The sequence below is a fragment of the Rhinopithecus bieti genome, unplaced genomic scaffold (assembly GCF_001698545.2).
Source record: "Rhinopithecus bieti isolate Rb0 unplaced genomic scaffold, ASM169854v2 scaffold_13577, whole genome shotgun sequence".
NCBI classification, from domain to species: domain Eukaryota; kingdom Metazoa; phylum Chordata; class Mammalia; order Primates; family Cercopithecidae; genus Rhinopithecus; species Rhinopithecus bieti.
Window position 1 is genome coordinate 1,600,476 of NW_016807867.1, and position 21,501 is coordinate 1,621,976.

At 40.5% G+C, this 21,501-nt stretch overlaps 1 protein-coding gene across 3 annotated transcripts in view; it reads right to left on the reverse strand.

Annotated features, from left to right (window-relative positions):
* Positions 1–21,501, reverse strand: part of OSBPL1A (oxysterol binding protein like 1A) — a 240,516-nt gene that overhangs the window by 96,776 nt on the left and 122,239 nt on the right. Inside the window, exon 1 of one of the 3 annotated variants that reach the window (XM_017884013.1) lies at positions 15,748–16,383. The exons of the other annotated variants lie outside the window; for them this stretch is intronic. The gene's annotated coding sequence lies outside the window, so the exon portion shown is untranslated. Of the gene's footprint in view, positions 1–15,747; positions 16,384–21,501 lie in introns of those variants that run through there. 3 annotated transcript variants of the gene reach the window in all.

Here is a 21,501-nt window from a genome sequence, read left to right on the forward strand (position 1 = left end):
CCCACCTTTCCAGACCGAACCAATGTTCATCTTACATCTTACATATGATGTCTCACATCTCCCTAAAATCTATAAAACCAAACTGTGCTCTGACCACCTTCAGCGACATGTTGTCAGAACTTCCTAAGGCTGTGTCATGGGTGCACATCCTCAACCTTGGCAAAATAAACTTTCTAAATTTTTTTTTTTTTTGGAGATGGAGTCTCACTCTGTCACCCAGGCTGGAGTGCAGTGGTGCGCTCGCTGCTCACTGCAACCTCTGCCTCCCAAGTAGTTGGGAATGATTCCCCAACTCCCCAAGCAGTTGGGTTCAAGTGATTCTCCTGCCTCAGCCTCCCAAGTAGTTAGGATTATAGGCGTGAACCACCACACTGGCTGATTTTTGTACTTTTAGTAGAGATGGGGTTTTGCCATGTTGACCAGGATAGTCTCGAACTCCTGGCCTCAAGTGATCCACCCGCCTCAGCCTCTCAAAGTGCTGAGATTACAAGCGTGAGCTATCATGCCTGCTAAAACTTTCTAAATTAATTAAGACCTGTCACAGATTTTTGAATCCACATGTTGATACCAAAACCAAAGACACATCACAAGAAGAAAACTACAGGCCAATACGCATTCTCTGATGAATGTTGATGCCTAAATCCTTGACACAATGCTAGCAAATTGAATTCAACAATATGTTAAAAAGATCATTCGTCATAAACAAGTGGGATTTATCCCAGGGATGCAAGGATGGTGCAACATATGCAAATCAATCAATGTGATACATCATATCAACAGAACTGATGAAAAAAAATGACTATTTTAACTGATGCTGAAAATGTATTTGATAAAATTCAACATCCGTTTATGACAAAGACCCTCAAAGAACTGGGTATAGAAGGAACATACTTCAACATAATAAAAGCCATGACAGACCCGCAGCTAGTATCATACTAAATGAGGAAAAACTGAAAGACTTTCCTTTAAGATATGGAACACAACAAATGTTCACTTTCACCACTATTATACAACATAGTACTGTTAGTACTAGTTACAGCAAACAGACAATAGAAAGAAATAAAGCGTATCCAAATCGGAAAGGAAGAAGTCAAATTATCCTTGTTTGCAGATGATATGAGCCTTTATTTAGAAAAACCTAGAGACTACACTAAAAAACTATTACAGCTGATAAATTCAGTAAAGTTGCAGGATACAAGATCAACATACAAAAATCAGTAGCATTTCTACATGCCAAAAGTGAATATCTGAAAAGAAACTTAAAAGCAATCTCATTTATAATAGCCATACATAAAATTAAATACCTAGGAATTAAGTTAACCAAAGAAGTGAAGGATCTCTACGGTGAAAACTATAAAACGCAGATGAAAGAAACTGAAGAGGATGCAAAAAAAAAAAAAAAAAAAAAAAAAAAAGAAAGATATTCCATGTTCATGGACTGGGAAAATGAACACTGTTAAAATGTCCATACTATTCAAAGCAATCTACAGATTCAATGCTATCCCTACCAAAATGCCAATGACATTCTTCACAGAAATAGAAAAAAAAAAACAATTGTAGAATGTACGTGGAACCACAGAAGACCCAAAACAGCCAAAAGTATCCCGAGCAAAAAGAACTGGAAGAATCGTATTACCTGACTTCAAATTATAGTACAGAGCTACAGTAACCAAAACAGCATGGTACTGGCATAAAAACAGACACACAGACAAATGGAACAGAATACAGAACCCAGGAACACATTCTCACACTCACAGTGAACTAATTTTCAGCAAAGGTATCAAGAACATACATTGGAGAAAAGACAGTCTCTTCAATAAGTGGTACTGGAAAAACTGGATATTCATCTGCAAAAGAAAGAAAATAGACCCCTATCTCTTCCCATATACAAAAATCAAATCAAGATGGATTAAGGACTTAAATCTAAGACCTCAGACTATGAAACTACTACAAGGAAACACTGGAGAAACTCTCCAGGACATTGGTCTGGGCAAAGATTTCTTAGTAATACCCCATAAGCACAGACAACCAAAGAAAAAATGGACAAATGGAAACACATCAAGTTACAAAGCTTCTGCACAGCAAAAGACACAATCCACAAAGTGAAGAGAGAACCCACAAAACTATAAAAAAATTTTGCAAACTACCCATCTGACAAGGGATGAACACCCAGAATATATAAGGAGCTCAAACAACTCTACAGGAAAAAAAATCTAATAATGCTACTAAAACATGAGCCAAAGATTTGAATAGATATTTCTCAAAAGAAGACATACAAATGGAAAAGAGGCATATGAAAAGGCGCTCAACATCACCGATTAGAGAAATGCAATCAAACTACGATAAGGTATCATCTCATCCCAGTTAAAATGGCTTATCTCTGAAAGACAGGCCATTACAAATGCTAGCGAGGATGTGGAGAAAGGGGAACACTGTTGGTGAGAATATAAATTAGCACAACCACTATGAACAACAGTTTGGAGGTTTCTCAAAAAACCAAACATAAAGCTACCCCATACGACCCAGCAATCCCACTGCTAGATATATTCCCAAAAAAAGGAAAAGCAGTATACAGAAGAGATATCTGCACTCCCATGTTTGCTGTGGCACTGTTCACAGTAGACAAGATTTGGAAGCAACCTATGTGCCCATCCACAGATGGATAAACAAAAGGTGGTACTTACACGCAATGGAGTACTATTCAGTCATAAAAAAAGAACAAGATCCTATCATTTGCAACAACATAGATGGAACTGGACGCTGTCATTATGTTAAGTGAAATAAGCCAGGCACAGAAAGACAAACATTGCATGTTCTCACTTATTTGTGGGAATTACAAATCAAAACAATTGAATACGTGGAGATAGAGAGGAGAAGGCTGGTTACCAGAGGTTGAGAAGGGTGGTGGGGCAGGGTGGGGGGAATGTGGAGATGGTTAATGGATACAAAAGAAAAAAAATAGAAAGAATGAATAATACCTGGTATTTGATAGCACAACAGGGTGACTATAGTCAAAATAATTTAATTGACCACTTTACAACTGGATTGTTTGTAAAACAAAGGATAAAAGCTTGAGGGAATGGCTATCCCATTTTCCATGTGATTATTACACATTGTATGCCTACATCAAAATACCTCATGTATCCCTTGTATACACCTGCTATGTCCTCACAAAAATTAAAAATTAAAAAAGAACAGAATGCTAAATTGCCTCATAGTGGTAGGTATTAAATATATTTCCAATATATTTTAATGTAATAAAATAAATCAGTGTAAGCTATATAAAAATAGTAAAATTCTAAATCCACCTACTTGCTAAAATTCTGTAATTTTCTAAAGCCTATTTTTTAAATTACATCTTTTTAACTCTGTATTAAATATTTGTGCACAACTGTATCCTAGTGCCTGGAATGGTCCCTGGAACATGCTCTACTTCATCAGGATTTCCAAGAATGAACAAGGCCTTGCGACAGAGACTGCTAATTTCTCCCAATAGCTATTTCTCCCCTTCATCGTTCGTTAAGAGCCCCAAGTTTTACCTTTTGCCCTCCAGCTAAAAGACCATATTTCTCCATCTCTCTGTCAGCTATAGACATATGACTACTTTCTGGCCAAGAAGAATGGAAATATTGTGCACAGGATAGTAGATCTAATCAAAGGGAAGAGTATACCCCTTTTTCTGCCCCCTCCTCTTTCCTGCTGTCTAAAATTTGACAGTAGGAACAGCCCCTAACACCTGAAACTGCCATACAGGCCCAGACTGCCTGCCTCTCATTTTCTTCACAGTGAAAGAAATATAAATCTCTAATTTAGAATAATGTTATGGGGTTTGGGGTTTTTTGCTTGTTAGATGGTAATACACTGATACATGGAATGTTTTTATAAAGCACCACAGACTATTCTGATATGACTTTTAGATAAAAGTAATTTAGAGAAATTTCAGTTTAGTTAAAAAAAAAAAAAAAAAAACCACCAAAAGCACAAACAACAAAAATTTAAAACTTTGATGCATAAAGGAACACTATCAACAAAGTAAAAAGACAACCTAAGAAATGGAAGGAAGTATTTGCAAATCATATATCTAACAAGGGTCTAGTATCTAGAATATATACACAATTACGTAAAGAACTCTACGCTTGGCGATAAGATGACAAACAATCCAATTAAAAATGGGCAAAGGACTCAGACATTTCTCCAAAAAACACAGCCAGTAAGCACGTGAAAAGATGAGTTCAACAGGTGAATGCAAATCATAATTACAATGAGATACCACTTCACACCTACTAAAATGGCTACAATTTTTAAAAAAGAAAATAAGTGTTCACAAGAATGTGGGGAAAGTAGGACTTTGCATATTGCTGATGGGAATGTAAAATGTCAGCCACTGTGGAAAATAGTATGGTGGCTCTTTAAAATGTTAAACATAGAACCACCATATAACCCAGGAATCCTACTCTTAGGTGTATACCCAAAAGAATTGAATACAAATGCGCAAATACTTGCAAAAACATTCACAGCAATACTATTTGCAACAGTCAAAAGGTAGAAACAGCCCAAATGCCCATAAATGATGTACAGATACAACGTGATATATACATACCATACTTCTTAGCTATCAAAGGCAAAGTGCTTACACATGCTACAATGCGCATGACCCTGGAAAACATCAGGCTAAGGCAGAAAGCCAGACACAGAAGCTCACATACTGTATAATTCCATTTACATGAAAAGTTCAAAACGGGCAAATCCATAGAGAAGCAGCAGATTCGTGGTTTTCAGGGACTGGGGATGGCGTACCAGATGGACAGGGAGTGTTTAATGGGTACAGGGTTCCTTTTGGAATGATGAAAATGTTTTGGAAGAAGACAGAGGTGACAAATGCACACTGTGAATGTACTAATGCCATTCACTGAATTGTATGCTCAAAAGAGCAAATTTTATGTTATGTGAATTCTATCTCATTTTTTCCCAAAGTTTAAAAGAACTAAAAAAAAAAAAAGGCAAATATGCATTTATTATATGACCTGGCCAATCTACTAGGTATTTACGTAAGAAAAATAAAAGCTTATGTCCACACAAATACTTGTATATACAAATATACATAGCTTTATTTGTAATACCCCCAAACTGGAAACAACCTAAATATCCATCAACACATGAATGGATAAACTGTGGTACAGCCAAAAAATGGAATATTATTTAGCAATAAAAAGGAGTTAACTATTGATATATTCAACATGGATGAACCTAAAAATAACCATGCTGAGTTAAGCCAGAGCCCACCCCCAAAACTACATACAATATGATTCCATTACTATAAAATTTTAGAAAATTCCTGCCAATGTCTAGTGATAAAAAGCTGATCAATACTTGCTTGTGGACAGGGGTGGAAGAAAGAATAAAGGGTATTACAAAGAGGCAGCAGGAACCTTTGGAAGGAATAGAAGTATTCCTTATCTTGATTGTGGTGACAGTTTCTTTAGGGCAAGCACATGTCAAAACTCATTCAGTAACAGTTTAAATACATGGAGTTTATTGTACATCAATTATACCTCAATAAAGCTATAAAAAATGATAGCATTTAGCAATAGGAAGGGCATAGTAAAAAGACCAATCATATATTGACAATGGAAGTTAAAACAATACTACATTTCATATGCAGCCCTAAAAACATTTTTGGGCTGGACACGATGGTTCACACCTGTGATCCCAGCACTCTGGGAGACTGGGACGGGCAGATTACTTGAGCCCAGGAGTTTGAGACCAGCCTGGGCAACAGGGCAAAACCCTGTCTCTACAAAAAATACAAAAATGAGCTGGGTATGGTGGCGCATGCCTGTGGTCAGCTATGAGGAAGGCTGAGTTGGGACAAACACTTGACCCAGGGAAGTTGAGGCTGCAGTGAGCTGAGATCTCTGCAGTGAGCCGAGATCATGCCACTGCACTCCAGCCTGAGAGATAGAGCAAGACCTTGTCTCAAAAAATGTAAAAAAAAAAAAAAATTCAAAGAATAGGTGTTTTTCAAAGCAAAATACTCACTTGATATTACTGAAAATGATGTAAGATATTAAACAGCAATGTGCATTGTATTTGTGTTTGCACACTCATATGAATAAGCTAAGACACACCAAAATCCTGCTGGTGGTTCCTGGGACTTGGTTTTCATATTCTTCTCTATAAGCTCTAAAATAGCTTTCTGTATACTCCTGTATATCTTCCATATACATCTCATAATTCTATAATTAGCAAAATATTTTAAAATATGCCTACTTAGGAACTGATAGTTGCATCACCAAATTTTGCATCAGATTGGCAATGCATCAGATGTAAAACGATGTTTGCAAGGTCCTCTTAAACACTGCAGAACATATGACTTTCTCAGACGTCTGGTATGGGAGCCCAATCTGAGAATTTAAGCACACTCCTGTCTCATTATGGTTGCAAAGCTTCAACCTAAAAATAGTTTACTCTTACATAATCACTCGCCACAGATTTGTATATTTTGCATATCCTCAAAATAAAGAGTTGTTGTTGTTTTTTTTTTTTTAGATATGCCACCAGAGGTAAATAATCATGTTTGAAAGCAGGGAAGTTTAATCATAATCTAAACAAATCTTGTTTTCAGAAGTTATTCAGGAGCTCTGCAATTGATAGTTTTGCTGATGAAAAGAACCAGAAACAGTTATATGTAACAGAAGTAACATCATAGCAACTAATTGTTTAAATAAACTTTATTTGAATTATACACAATACCTTTAAGTGTATGATTCAGTAAGCTTTTACAAATATATATGCCATGTAACTAGCACCACATCAAGATACAGGACATTTCCATTACCTCTCTCCTCCAAGTTCTCATGTGTCCCTTTCATGGTCACTCTCCCCCTTCTCTCCACCCCCTGCCCAGGCAACCACTGCTCTGACTTCAATAACCACGGTTTAGGTCTGTTTTTGAACTTCAGATAAATGGAATTATGCAGGATGTGTACTCTTTTGTTTCTGGCTTTTTTTACTACTATAATGTTCCTCAGGTTCATCCACGTTGTTGCAACTAAAAGCAGTTCTTTCCTTTTTACGAAGGACTATTCCACTGCACGTTTATTTCATGATTTCCAGCTCCGCTTTTTACATGCCTTCAGCTCTGTCTCTGAAAATAGCTTCCTGTCTATGGTAAACATTGTTAAGCCCAGAAAGACAATCACTTTGCTTTTTTAGAATTTTGATATTTTATTCTGTTTTGACAAGAGTTTTCACGGTTCTCAAACTGAGGTAAAAAATTTAAAAGTGCTGGAATCACAACTTAGGAGGTTATATGTCTATCTGAAGAAAACACTGCAAATATGTGAAAGCAGTGCTTCCCAAGGTTTGTCAGTATGTATGTTTACTTTACACCAGGTGCTGTGCTAACTATGTGCTGTACTAGTTCATATGATCCTCCCCACCCACAATCTTGTGAGGTTTGCCACTGAACAACACACTTAAAAACAGTTACGATGGTAAACCATATGTATATTTTACCAAAAACAGAAAAAATTAAAACTTTTTCCTCCAAATATTGGACTAAAATATATAGTTAGGATGACTCACATTAACGCACCAGGAAAACCCCAAAACACTCCCATTGCAATATTTGCCATGTATTTTTACTTGGGTCCTTGACATTATCTATAACAAAGTCACTATCAAAATGTATATATTCTTGACATAAAATAAAACCATAGCATAAGGTAAAAATATATTCCCAACATTTTTTTTGAAACGGAGTCACATTCTGTCGCTGAGGCTGGAGTGCAGTGGCGCGACCTCGGCTCACTGCAACCTCCACCTCCCGGGTTCAAGCAATTCTCCTGTCTCAGCCTCCCAAGTAGCTGAGATTACAGGCGCGCGTCACTGCACCCGGCTAATTTTTTTGTATTTTTAGTAGCAAAAAATTTCACCATGTTGGCCAGGCTGGTCTCGAACTCCTGACCTCAAGCTATCCACCCACCTCTGCCTCCCAAAGTGCTGGGATTACAGGCATGAGCCACCACGTCCGGCCTATTCCTAACATTTTAACAACTATTTACTTAATACTACTTGTAGAAAAAAAATCCCAAAATGTAATCAGCATATGTGAATGTACCCTGGGACACAACCATATTCAATTAATTCATAAGAGAATGTTGTCATCTAGTGATTGCCAAACTGTGAGACTATGAAAATACAATACAGTTCCCAATAGGGACTGACGCAGGACCTACCAGTGATGAAGGCTACACAGAAACTGTGGATGAACCACAAATCAGGCTTTGAATTCTCTTAAGGCCAAAACAGAAAGAGAAATACAATCAATTATGCCCTTTTAATTGTCCACCAGCAAAAAAAACCCACCAACTGTTCCTTAGAGAAAACAAACTCCCTCTTTGCCCTTAGCTCTATTTCTCATCCAGGATTATATAAAGGGGAATAAGAGTATTAGAGGGCAAAATAATCATGTCATTAAGGCTAATATTTTTTGAAATGCCCTTCAACAAAAATTGAGGGTAAAACTCCAATTCACAATTCAGTGAGGGCCATTTTTCTGAAAAATCAAGAAAACCTAGTCCAGGCTATAGCATTCTGACAGTCCAATTTAACATTAAGATAAGGAATCTTAAGAAATAGACTACTTCTATATTTTCCCAAAATGCGACTTCTACCAAGCAAAATCTTCACAAAAAGATGGACAGCAATTTCCCGTTGAGAACCTGGAACACAGGTATTCTGTACAAAATCGGAAGACATTTCAATACTCTTGGCCATCTGCTTATCTTATTTCTAAATGTGCACCCTTTGGTCAAACTGAGAAAGCAGCTTATATAGATGGCCACATCCGCTTGGGCTGTCTGAAGAATTTTCCCAGTTCTAGACGTGTATGATAGAGTTGGGCTGTTCTTCGGCATTAAATTTGGAGGCAGAATCCTATATTGAGCTCTAAGTCTTGTCCGCTCCTAGCTACATAAGCTTCGGCAAGTAAATGACACTCTTCCCTCCTGGCCCTAGCCTCTGCTGTAAAATAAAGAGCAGATCCCTTTCAAACTGTTCTATGGAGGTGCTGCAGTGGATGAACAGGTGCTTTTACTTTCATTGGTCTTCTATACTGGCACCCACATCTGCCTCCAGTGCCAATAAAACCACTGAAGACCACCAGACCAGATGTTCTACAATCCAAGACTGATTCTGTGACTTTCGGATTTTAAACAACTAATCCTTAACATTACTAATAAAAATAAATAAAATATTCAAAATTAAATAATTTCTAACACAAGTAAGAAATTTTGGCTGGGCACGGTGGTTCACACCTGTAATCCCAGCACTTTGGGAGGCCGAGGTGGATGGATCACCTGTGGTCCAGAGTTCGTCACCAGCCTGGCCAACATGGTGAAACCCCATCTCTACTAAAAATACAAAAATTAGCTGGACATGGTGGTGCATGTCAGTAGTCTCAGCTACTTGGGAGGCTGCGGCAGGAGAATCGCTTGAACCCAGGAGGTGGAGGTCTATGTGAGCTGAGATCATGTCAGTGTACTCCAGCCTGGGTGACAGAGTGATACTCCATCTTAAAAAAAAAAAGAAAAAAGAAAAAAAAGAAAACGAAAAAGAAATTTTCTAACAATTATACTCACAAATCATTTCTAATCCAGCTGTTCAGAACCCAGAAAAACAACAACAAAAAAAATCCCTCACAGAAAACATTATTATAACTGAGGGCTGATTTCTCAAGTAAACTCAAAAAAGTCCAGTGTCCTGAATGTAGCAAATAAGTAAGCAAAAGAACAAGCGATGCCACCACAGCATAGCATGTAGCATGTTGTCACCGGAGCATAGCATATCCCCTGCCACTGTGTGTAACAGTGTGTCCGTGTCTGCAGCCTGGGCGGTTATGAGCTCCCCTCTCCCAGGGAAAAGACATCTCCCCTGCATCTCTCTCCACCACTGAGCGCAACCACTCCCCTGCATCTCTCTCCACCACTGAGCGCAACCACTCCCCTGCATCTCTCTCCACCACTGAGCGCAACCACTGAGCTTCTTGTTATTCCCATCACCACCGACTGCTTCCCATCGGGGTTTCTCTCATCCGGCACACCATACCACAAATCAGTTTTGCTCCCTTTCTGTCCCTAACTTGTGCACAAGTTCCTTTTAAGATATTTTCGTCAGAATAAAACATGGAAACTGACGGGTTTCCCCTTATTGCATCTGAATGTCACAGCAACCTGTGATGTAGAAAGAAAGGGTCTGTGTTAACGACTCCGTGTTACACAAAAGAACGTGAGCCTTGGAGTAAGTTGCCCAGAGTCAAAGAGCAAGAAAAGGGTCCCTGTTAGTGAAACCTGAGCCTGGGGCTTTCCCCACACTCTCCCTGGCTCTGTCTTCAGCTGGTCTGCATAAAGAAGACCATAGATCATGAGGTAAACAACGGTGAACCTTTGAGCATCTAAAGAAAACCAGACACAGGTTATCCTGGCTTATTCCTCTTTGGTGTTGGGGTCAAGGTTCTGAGAAGAAGGAAAGGGGGAAATGAATATGTTGAGCAGACGGCGGAAAAATCCTCAAAGTGTAGGAGAGAGAAAACAAGGGAGAAAGGAAAAAGGTGGAAAAGGAAACAAAGGAAGGAGGGTCATTCTTCTACCACTCAAGAATAGAAAAGAAAGTACGAGGGAAAAAGAGGAAGAAGGTGAGCAGTAGGTCAGTAGGTGAGCAAAAGAAACAGAAATGCCAAGCAGTGGAAACAGGACGAGGTGGTTCACAGAAGAAACTTGGAAGCCGTCCAAACCTTCTGTACATTTTAGGTGTTTTAAATGTTAGAGGTATACTACCTAGACTCCATTCATAAGCGCTCTTCAGGCGGTAAAGATGGAGGCTACAAAAATACATTATTAGAGTCTAAAAAACAAACCAACGGCTAAAGCTAACAGTGATACATTCACGAAATTACAAAATACTAGAACTACAAAATATACAACTAGAAATCCAGAAAGGAAAAATTTTGAATTATCCACATTCAAAAGACAGAGGATAATAAATCGTTCTAAAGAAAAAAATAAAACTTACACTGACATAGATAATTGTAAAATTTAATTATAAAAAAGATGCAATAGATAAGAAACTGAAGACCATTCATTGAAAAGTAATCAAAAAAAGCTTTAATGAGACTTATAGGGAGGGGCTGAGATTCATTTGAAAAGAAATTTCTTTGGTGACATCCAAGTCAGTATTAGAAAAAAGAAAATGGAAAAAGTTTAAGAAAGATATATATTACAGACCCAACCTAAGTTAAAAAAAAAGAAAGAAAACTATGAATATCTTTATAATACATTTCAAAACTTAAAAGTAAAGAATTCCTAAAATACACAGCTTGTCAAAACTGACCCAAAAAGAAACAGAAAACTAAAATAATCCTAGAAACATTAAATATATGTAGTTAGTAGTTTAAAAAAAAAAACTTTAGAAAGATAAGGTGGTTTCATAAGAAATTTCTAAATCTTCAAGGAACAGATCATTTCAATTTTATACAAAACAGCAAAAGAGGGAATACTCCTAAATTCACTTTATGATGTCAGTATATATTAAACCCTGATGAGGACAGAAAAAAAAATTACAGGTCAATCTTACTTATAAACATATATACTAAAATAGCTACTAAAATCCAGAGGAAACCAAATTGAGAAGAATGTTAAAGATAATACATCATAACCAAATTAGGTTTATTCCAAGTATACAAGGATGGCTGGCTTGGCACTGGAAAAAGTCCAAATATATCATTTACCAGCTTAGCAAATTTAAAAAACCATACCACCCTTTTAATAGACACCAAAGAACATCTGATAAAACTCAACATCCTTTAATGATAAAAAAAAATTTTCAACAATATATGAAAGGAAACTCTTTAAATCTGGTAAATGGTATTTGTTAAATACCATTCTTAACAGTGAATCATTAGAAGTTAGAGGTATGCCTTTTTGGTTTTTTTTTTAATCAAGGATGAATATGAATTCCTACCATCTCAGCTTCTATGCAACATTGCCCTGAAGGCCCTAGCCAATAAATTAAGAATTACAAAAAGAAATGAAAGGTATAAGAACCGAAAAAAAGGAATAAAATTACAATCATCCACAGATTATGAATGTCTACAAAGTCTATCTTCATTATTTGTTTCCTTACCTCCCTCACATTTACTCCTTTGCACACTGCAATCTGGCTCCTTATGTCAAGCTTCCTTTGTTTTTTTTTTTGTTTATTTTTTATTTTTGAGACAGGGTCTCACTCCGTCACTCAGGTTGGAATGCAGTGGTGCAATCTCAGCTCACTGCAACCTCCCCTTCCCAGGTCCAAGTCATCCTCCTATCTCAGCCTCCCAAGTAGCCGGGACCACAGGTGCACACCACCATACCCAGCTAATTTTTTATATTTTTTTGGGAGAGACGGGGTTTCGCTATGCTGCCAAGGCTGGTCTCAAATTCCTGTGCTCAGGGGATCCACCTGCTTCAGCCGCCCAAAGTGCTGGGATTACATGTGTGAGCCACTGCACCTGGCCCTATATGAAGCTTCTAAAACTTCTGTCATCAAAGATTTCAATGACCAGCCACCAAGTCACACATACACCTATATAACAAATCTGCACGTTCTGCACATGTATCCCTTTTTTTTTTTGGTCTTGGTTTTTTTAGAATAATAAAAAAAAAAAAGATTCCAACGACCACCTGGCTACCAAATACAATGGACATGCTTCAGCTCTTACCTGTTCTCTGGGTGGCTTGTCTCCCTTGACCTCCCCTGTTCTAGAGTTCCTCCTGCCTCTCTGGCCACCTTTTCTCAGTCATCTCCACTGGCTCTCTTTCTTTCACTTGTGTTTTAAGTATCAGTATGCAATCTTTTGATTTCAAACTTGTTCAAGTGCCTTCTCCTAGGTGATATTATTCATTCCTTTGACCTCAATGACCATGTTTATTTAGGTGACTCCCAATGTTAATGATTCCCAAATTTTTATCAGACACCTAAGGACAACCTTACTTGAATATTAGCATGTCCAAAAGGCAACTCATCTTTCCACATTCCCTCAATTCCCTACCTTAATCACCTTCTATACAGTGTGACTTGTGCCATAAACCTGGGTGTCACCTACGGTTCCACCTTCATTCCCCACATTCCCTGCAGTACCAGCTCCTATTCATGTTGTTTGTTTCTGAAGCATTCCTGCTCTGCAGCCCCCTTTCCTTCTCCACAGTCACTAACTTGGTTCAGTCCCTGATTATCTCTCCTGAGTTCCTACACCTGGTCGTCCTGTTTGTAGGCCTGTGTTCCTCTCTAATCCTTCTCATAAGGAGCAAATCTCATTAAATCTGATTAAAATCTTTCAGTGACTAACTGCCCAAGATAAGTTTCCAACTCTGTAAGCACCTTACAAAGTCCTTCAAAAGGACCCTGCTTCTACCTTTTAGACTGGACTTTATTCTTTCCCCTCGTTCCAGTCTTAATGAATGATTTGCTAAAATTTACCCTCTTCTATTGTTTCGGGGTATGTTGCACCTTCTGTAAGAATTTATTTCATCACCTGATGCCCGTATAAGTCAGATGACTAAACAGATTTTAGTCACCTAGTTTTACGAAGACAGACTGGTCTAGCAGTCTCTTATAAGGTAAACAATCTATAAATATTTATCAAATGACTCAAAAAAAGGTCACAGAAAGTAACAGACATCAAATTTTCAATGGACCATTATAAAAACGTATAGGGGTTACACCCTTAAGACTCTGAAGTTAAAATGAAAGGAAAATTATGTCTGCCTATATAACTTATGCAAAATTCATCAGCATACAAGCCAGGCACTGCATTCTATATTAGGAACATGGTACGGAATAAGACAAATACAGTCACATGCAGATTACAGTCTTGGTACCATTGTGAGATACAAAAACTTATCAGGATAGATCCTGAGTCACATCAAGCATAACAAGCCTAACACACACACACACACACACACACACACACACACACACACACACTCTTATGCATTTTGTTCAGAAATTCCCCAAAAGTTATCACAATGAAATCCAGCTTCAGTTTACATAAACTTCATTTTATTTATAACTTATGTCCTAGCTGCTTCCAAAATTAATTTACAGCTGTTATCTCTGGACTATATATAAAATAAACTGAAAATTTTAGGAATATATGTTGAATAATGTGGACTGACTAACAATTCTAAATTTCTATTTTTTAGAGGAATTAAAATATTTCTTATAATCCTCAGAAAGCTAATAAACAGTCATATATTTGAGTGCCAGAAGTAGTAAGTTTAGCTAACCTTTTTATAAAGAATGTAAATGATAAATGTCAAAAACTGTACATGGAGCTTAGATTATGATGTTGCATAAATATTTTCTCAGTTATGCACAATATTTAAACATGCTCATACTATTTATAAACTACCTTGAATATTAGTAAGAACTTTGCTTTAATATGGAACATCTAACAGGCTTTTTTACTTCCCCCGCATTATGCAGGGCTCACAACTGGGGGCAAAGAAATTATATGAGTCACTTTCACTGTCAATACAATCTCCTAAATTTAACCTTTAAAGGGTTTCTAAAGAGGGGAGACTAGAGTCCAGAAACTATATTCAGGCTGATCCAAGTTCCTTTAAAACTCCAGTCTGGCAAAAGTAGCACTGGGACAGAGGCTGAAATAGCTCCCTGGTCTTACGCTCAGATTCAATATCCACTAAACAGAAATTGAGTTACCTTGCCAAAGACATCAGCTTAGGGGCTAAAAATCAAATTTGACTTGGAGGGGAGATTAACTTCGGTGTGTCCTCAAAATGGAAAGAAAGTTTACATTTAGACATCCCCCACCTCGCCCCGTATTCCAGCCTACACATTATTCCACCAACACACATTTCAAGCATTTTTCTCCCTCAAAAAAGATTCCTGCTAAGCAATGCCTTAATTCAGTCTTTGAACCTAATTAAAATTAAGAAACTTTTAATAGCCTTAATAACTCAGAAAAGCTGTACTAAGCTCTTCCCTGGCATCTTCCTCTCCTTACCCTCTCTCCAAACCCAGAAAAATCCAGCACAACAGAAAGCACAAAACAACTAGCCACATGCTCTGAACGCTAGGAAACGTGATTCCCCACTGGTTTAGGCTACAAAGAAAGCCTATGAGTAATCAAAAATCCTTAATCAAAACATTAAAGTTAAAAGCCACCTCCCCATTCCCTAACACAAATAGAATTTCCCTTTCTCTCCTTAATCCGCTCATGCACTTCTCGTATTCTTGGAATTTCAGCGGCCTCTGAGCAGCGGATGGTAAGTTCATCTCAATGTCAGCCCGAGCAGAGCCATGCGAAAAATCACTAACTTGGAAGGTTATTTAGGACAATAATGTCTTTCACTGTCTTACTCCTCCCACTCCAGCCCTTCTTGACCTAATACCAATATTCAGCTGAAAAACACATCAGTCCACGGGCTTTTTCCCCAGGGGCTCTTCCTGCAGGATCCCCACGGCAGGGAGACCCGCACTGGGAAGAACAGGGTCTCCCGGCTGGGGCACCCCTCCCCACGCGCCCGCGGCTGCACCCCACTCTGCACACACACGTCCAACTATTCTTGGATCTACTCACATCCCTGGATCAAGTCTGGCCGCCCTCCCCGCTCCCTCCCCCGGCGTCCTCCGTGGCCCCAGGCTGCCCCACAAAGCCACCGAGCTGCAAATACACCCACCTACCTGGGCCAGATCCGAGGACCCCGGCTGGCGCGCTCCACCCTGCGCTCCTCGCAAGCTCCAGCACGAATGCGCCCGGCCTGCTCCTCCTCCTCCCCTCCAGTCGAGCCGAGCCGAGCCGAGCCGATCCGGGAGGCGCGACCCAGGGCGGCCCGCAAGGTCTCCCTAAGTCACCTTCTCGCAGCCCGCCCCTGGCTCCGGCCGGGCAGCAGCACCCGCCTTCTCCAGCGAAGTCGCGCAGAGGCGTTGCCCGCCAGCGGCCCAGGACTCCCGCGCCGCGCCCGCCCGCGCCCGCCCGGGCTGCGGAGGTCCGAGCCACCCCCTCGGCCGCCGCTGGCTCGGCCGCAGACACCACGCCCTCCGGGGCTCGCAGGGAGTTGCGCGGGGGGCGGCGCAAGGCACTGCGGCGGGCGGCTTCTTGCGGCGCTGCGGCCGCGTCCAGGCAGCTCACTCCCCTTCCAACGTGCGCTGGCGGGCCGGAGGCGCAGGTATGGTCCGAGGACGGCGTGGAAGCCTGGCACGGTCCCGAGGAGAGGTCGGGGACTGCTCCTTGGGCTCTGCGTGAGCGCCGCGCCGAGGCGCCTGTGAGGTCCTAGAGCGGCTGTGCGCTCGGCCCTCTCCTGGAGACACCGGCCCTGGCAACTTTTTTTTTTCTTTTTTCTTTTTTTGCCAGCCCGCCCCTCGGGAAACTGGAAAGCAAAGGAATCTTCTCTCCAGTCCTGCCTGTCACTTACTCAGGTTTATGCTGATGCGTTCGCGTTTACGGTTCCAAAACCAAGACTGAAAGGCAGTCTTCACATATTTATTGTTTATACCCTAGTTGGGACACTGAGCAACAAGAAAAACAACGGTATTAATCCTACTACCGTGAAATCTACTTAGGTAAAATTATTCCAGCTAGGCTTGAAGGGCAAAGGTTCAGAGGACAGGAAACACCACCACCCAAATACCACACTTAAGTGGGATGTTCGGGTTAATGGAATTTATGGTTAACTTTAACACTCTGATGGAGGGAAAAAAATCTTTTTGTTTCAACATGTTTCAAACCTTTCACCTTACTAAAGTATATAAATCTGTCCTCATACTTTAGTGAGTTCAGAGTAAAAATGAACAAAATTAAATATTTCTTGCACAAGATCCTAGGTACTTTAAGTCCCATTGTAATCGGTGGTAGCTGTAATTGCACTACAGACCTAGAATGTGTTAAAGACCATTCCAGGCCATGCCGGGAAAATTGGGAATGAATGTCAGCTCTCAGTGAGGTTTCATGGCATCTGTGTTTTCATTTGTTATTTATTTATTTATTTATTTATTTAATTTTTTTATTTATTTTGGCGACAGAGTCTTCCTCTGTCGCCCAGGCTGGAGTGCAGTGGCACAATCTCAGCTCACTGCAACCTGCACCTCCTGGGTTCAAGTGATTCTCATGCCTCAGCTTCCTGAGTAGCTGGGATTACAGGCCTGTGTCACCACGCCCAGCTAATTTTTTGTATTTTTAGTAGAGACAGGGCGTTTGCTATGCTGGTCATGCTGGTCTCCAACTCCTGGCATCAAGTGATCCACCTGCCCCGGCCTCCCAAAGTGCTGGGATAACAGGCGTGAGCCACAACGCCTAGCCTGATGGCATCTTTAAAAAGACAGTTTATTTCTTTTTCTTTTCTCACTCGAAATAATAAGTTACTGTATTTGGAAAAATCACATATGGAAAGAGGAGTTCCTGCTACAGAATCTCTCCCTAGGCCCTGAAAATTAGAGAATAAACTCAGTTTATAAAAGTAGTGCTAGGTAGCAAAACAATGAACAACTAATTACCTTCTTGTTTTAAAAGGCAATCTACATGGGCCCTAAATGTGTCGGGTACTGTACTGAAGCACCTCACATAAAATAACACATATATGTGCTCAATTTCAGATGTGGAAACAGAATTCCTAAACATATATTCGTTTGTTCAAGGTTGAGGTAACAGAGTTTAGATCCAGATTGGTCTGATCCCAAAGCCTGAATCTTTTCCTTTGTACATTCATTATTCATTCATTCGAATATTTATTCACCATCTACCACATGCCAAGTACCATGCTACAAAAATAACTAAGATACAGTTGCTTCCTTAGGGAGCTCCAGTTTGTGAATATATAATGACACAATGTGATAAATGCTATGACAGCCAGAAACTCATGGAGCAGCAGGGACACCTCACCTAGCTTTGAAGGGTGGAGCCTGGATGAGGAAATGGTTACAGTCATGTAACACAGCAGCCTTGAGAATTTATCTCACAGAACAGCAATGGGGAACAGTATGCTGGAGTCGGGGAAGACAGAGCAAAGGGAGATAGGCAACCAAGACATAGAAAGATCACATTGGGCCGGGTGCGGTGGCTCACACCTATAATCCCAGCACATTGAGAGGCTGAGACAGGCAGATCGCTTGAGGTCCAGAGTTCTAGACTAGCCTGGCCAACATGGTGAAACCCTGTCTCTACTAAAATACAAAAATTAGCTGGGTGTGGTGGTGTGTGCCTGTAATCCCAGCTACTAGGGGGGCTGAGGCAGGAGAATTGCTGAAACCCAGAAGGCAGGGGTTGCAGTGAGCCAAGATTGTGCCACTGCACTCTAGCCTGGGCAATAGATCAAGACTCCTTCTTAAAAAAAAAAAAAAAATTGACAGAACTTGAATCAAGATAGGGAGGAAGAAAGAGGATGAACCGAAGCCAGTTCCCTTGATCCTGGCCTGAATTACTGAATGGGTGGCGCAAGTCTATGAGTTGAATGCATAACCCAGTTTAAGACACATTGGTTTTGAAATGCTTCTGATGTAAGCATATGTAAATGTTCAAAAGGCAGCTGGATCTACTAGATCACAACTCAGGAGAAGTCTGAAGTGGAGACATCTGAGTCCTCAGGAAATTCTAGTTAAAGGAGTAGGTGAGATCATCCAGGGAGAATGTGAAGAGTAAGAAGGTCACTCACAGAAACCTAACTAACATTTAATACATAGGCAGATGAAAATGCTTTGGAAGGTGACTGAGGCCAGGCGTGGTGGCTCATGCCTGTAATCATAGCACTTTGGGAGGCCAAGGCGGGTGTATCACTTCGGGTCAGGAGTTTGAGACCAGCGTGATTCACCATGGTGAAACCCCATCTCTACTAAAATATAAAAAATTGGCTGGGTGTGGTGGCATGCCCCTATAATCCCAGCTACTCAGGAGGCTGAGGCGGGAGAATCACTTGAACCTGGGAGGCTGAAGTTGTAGTGAGCCAAGATGGCGCCACTGCACTCCAGCCTGGGCAATAGAGTAAGACTCCATCTCAAAAGAAAACAAAAGGTGACTGAAAGGGAGCTGCTACTGAGGAAGGAGAAGCCAAAAGAGGTGGCACTGTGGAAGCCACAGCGGAATTCCAAAAAACAGGAAGTAGTCACATGCCAGGCCCTTCAGAGGACAAGCAAGACAATTTTAAATGTCCTCTGGTTTAACAGTAAGGAAATACTGGCAAGAACAGTTTCGGTGGACTTGCTGAAAATTAAGAAGTAGAAACAGAAAGTATCATATTTTCAAAATTGGAATTGGAAAAGGATGCAGAGAGATAGACAAAAGCTATAAATAAGAGGGTAGAGAATTCCAAAGAGAGGAGCTATTTTTTGAAGCAAGGTCCCCAGAGAAGCAGAATGTAAGGAGACAGATGCCTCCAGCAAAAGGCAAGAAGAAAGGGTAAGAGCAGATGCAGATAAAACTGGAGTGAAGAGTGGTAGGGAGTGGAGCCATCTACAGTGACTTCCTCATGTTTAACAAAGGAATTCTGCTCAGAGTGGAAAGAGATCTGAGAGGACTACAGAGACAGAGGGCCAGAGAGGGGTGCAGGCCCAAAAGAGCTGTTAAGAACATTAGGAAACAAAAGGTAGCAGGGTCACAAAATGACTACAGGACTGCCCGACAGCACAGGAAATTAAATGAATGGAAGAGATCGTGACTTTGTAGAGCTGTAAGTCCATATGAACACATGATTTCTCTTCAAAGATAGCAGTGTCCGGTCCAAAGAAGCAGTACAGAATTCCAACCCTTCAGACAGTTCCAATGTAGGGTCTGAATCTTTCCATTATACCACAAAATTAATCCCACTCTCTTTTTTTTTTCTCTTGAGATGGAGTCTCACTCTGTTGCCCAGGCTGGAGGGCAATGGTGCAATCTCGGCTCACTGCAATCTCTGCCTCCTGGGTTCAACTGATTCTCCTCAATCAGCCTCCCAAGTAGCTGGGATTACAGGTGCCTGCCACCACGCCCGGCTAATTTTTTGCATTTTCAGTAGAGACAAGGTTTCACCATGTTGGTCCGATTGGTCTCGAACTCCTAACCTCGGGCGATCCACCTGCCTCAGCCTCCCAAAGTGCTGGGATTACAGGCATGAGCCACCGTGCCTGGCCGGCACCACTCTCATTCCAGGCATACAGTTGGGTCACAGCTCTTCAACAGTCAGGAGATTTAACATGAAATATGTATAAAACACTTGATAAGTGAGCTTATACTAACTTTAAATGGGCAGTTCTTACCTTGGAAAAATTGGTATGACTAACATCAAGGAAGCTCGATAGTACACAAAATGAGGAGGGCATCCTCTAGCAAGGAAAACTACAGAAACAAATATAATTTCAGAAACCAGTTTCTGGCATTTTGAATGGAACGTTCAGACCAGGCTAAGAAAGACCCAGCACTCACATTCTGTTATACCGTTTCCAAGAAAACCACCCGAAAAACAGTATCTAGGTTTTGCTTCAGTAGATCAACCACAAACTTTACAAAGTATTTTATATACTGCAATTTTCTCAACAGCATAAGCAGTTATTTTGTTTGTTTTTTGTTTTGTTGAGACAGAGTTTCGCTCTTGTTGCCCAAGCTGGAGTGCAATGGCCCAATCGTGGCTCACTGCAACCTCGGCCTCCCGGGTTCAACAGATCATCCTGCCTTAGCCTCCCGAGTAGCTGGGATTACAGGCGCATACCACCACACCCGGCTCATTTTTTGTATTTTTAGTAGAAACGGGGTTTCACCATGTTAGCCAGGCTGGTCTCGAACTCCTGACCTCAGGTGATCCACCCCCCCTTCAGCCTCCCAAAGTGCTGGGATTACAGGCATGAGCCACCAGGCCATAGCAGTTTTACTTACAAATAAAATCTTCCTACAATAATGCCTCATTTATTTACAGCTCCTATGAACACCTCGATTATGTAGGTCATATCAGTACATCCTCAAATAAGCAAAAAAAACCCCACGTACCACAGAAATAGAAGGCACGAAGGCCTGCACACACTGTAACCCCCCAAGATTCTCACAGAGAGCCAGTTTACTCTGACTGGACATAATTTTATGGAGTTTGGTTATCTGGTTTTCTTTTTAATAAATGGGAGATTAGAAAGAGTACATCAGAAGGCATCAGTATTCCACTGCTAGAGGCAGGTACACAGTTAATTTGAAAAATCAAGAGAGGTAATTTTAAAAAACCTATAAAGAGCAAACAAGAGCTCAAAAAGCATTGGCAGGACCGGGCCATTTAGTAGAAAAACACAGACTCGTATAAACATTATCCCCTGAGGACATCTCTGTATTAAGGCACAGAGTAATTATTGACACACAAAAGGCCAATCTCGAGACACCTAGAAAACGTACAATTATGGCCTGACAAGGGCTTGTAAAAAANGAAGTCTGAAGTGGAGACATCTGAGTCCTCAGGAAATTCTAGTTAAAGGAGTAGGTGAGATCATCCAGGG